We start from the raw sequence: 1,851 nt of genomic DNA on the forward strand, positions 1-1,851 counted from the left end.
AACACACATAGAATTGTGAACTTATTTTTGGCACTCTGAATGCAGTGCATAGTTCCAGCTTTGCTGAACATTAAAAATGCAAATAATTTTTACGTAAACTCCTTGGACGAAGTAACTAAATAGGCTATAGTTTTCCTTTGCCTGGACTGACCTTTTGACTAAAACTCTGCCAAAATTTTACACATTTTCCTATGACCTGTTCTCCAAACAATGAGATCCAAGAGCTGCCAGACTTTTCATTAATTGGTTCTTCAGTGATGTTAGAAAAGCAAGAATATAAACTTGAATGTGTTTGTTTACTTATCATCTGCTGCTCCTAAACTTCAGGTCCTGCATTTATCCAACAAACAACTCTGGGAAGGCAGAAGAGCTTCTGTCAGTATGGTAAAGAATAGGAAGTCAGTATTAAGTAAAGCAATCAGATGAATCTATAAAGAAAATACAACTGCCCAAAGTTCGTTCTCCTCCGCCTCTCTTTCCTGGCTGGCTCCCCAAGGGTCACTGCTGTTCCTCACGTCCCTGGGCTGGAAGAAAAGCGAGGTGAGAGCCTCCAGGAGGGCAACTCGTTGCCACTCCTGCGGGGCCACCCCCGGTCCCGCAGCCGTCATAGCGACATGGCTCCGCGTCCTCTGCTGCCACCTAGTCGCCTGCTGGGGCACTGCCCGGTTAGCACGGCCAGGACAGACAGACAGATATGCTCACGTTAGCGGAAAGGCACCCGCTGTCCGCTAATGAGAGCGTATGTTAAGTCAAGGTGGACGAACGTTTGAGCTCGCCCTCAGGGTGGCTGAGTGTGTCAAGCCCAAGGCCCAACGCATCATGACCAGCAAAACCAGTATCGTGGCTCTGCTGGGCTTGTGCATCGTGCCAGCTCCCTCACTAACCTTCTCTGCTGTCCAGTGGTTATTCTTCTTCCTAGATACTTCTCTTCCAGGCCTTCCTTCTTCCTTGCTTTTCCCCCTTCCTACCCTGACATAGAAAGTTTATGGCAGAAGACTCAAGAACCAACAAGGCTGCCTTGGGAAGGCTGCAATGAAGACTTTCTTTAATGGTTCCTGAGGATTGTTTCATGGAATCACAGAATCATTTCAGTTGGAAGGGACCCTTCAAGGTCACGCAGTCCAACTCCCCTGCAATGAACAGGGACACCTACAGATCAAGTTGCTCAGAGCCCCGTCCAGCCTGACCTTGAGTGTCTCCAGGGACAGCACTTTCACCACCTCTCTGGGCAACCCGTTCCAGTGCCTCACTACGCTTATTGTAAAAACCTTTTTCCTTATATCTAATCTAAATCTCCCCCTTTTAGTTTGAAACAACTTTCTCTTGTTCTATCAAAGCAGACCTTGCTAAAGAGTCTGTCCCCATTAAAGATTTTGTTCCCTTCCTTCAAGCTGTCCCTTCATGAAGGCACAGAATGAGCACTCCAACTCATCCAAGACTTTTTTTTTAATTGTTTAATAGCCCATAAAGTAAAGTAAATCCATGAGCTTAAGAATGTTGTTTCAGCTGAAAGCATCTGCATTAACATCACAGTGACTTTGCCTCCTGCTGGTGTGTCCTTCAGGTAAATATATACATTATTTTTTATTCATCTTCATGAGTTTGGACAAGCACTGCGCTCAGCCTTCAAAAGTCACCGTAGCTCCGACTCTGCAGCAGAGAAGGTATGTGGGATCAAACAAGGTAAGCTCTGAGCTTGTAACAATTAATTTTTTAGCTTTTTTCCAAAGCAGAATAAACAACATTAACCCAGGAAAGCCAGTTATCGTGTAATAATACCTACAGGGCCCATAAACGTTGAATAATTTAGAGTAAACTTTGCATTGAGTGCCATGAATTAAAATCTAAAAA

The sequence above is a fragment of the Meleagris gallopavo genome, chromosome 3, assembly GCF_000146605.3.
Source record: "Meleagris gallopavo isolate NT-WF06-2002-E0010 breed Aviagen turkey brand Nicholas breeding stock chromosome 3, Turkey_5.1, whole genome shotgun sequence".
NCBI lineage: Eukaryota > Metazoa > Chordata > Aves > Galliformes > Phasianidae > Meleagris > Meleagris gallopavo.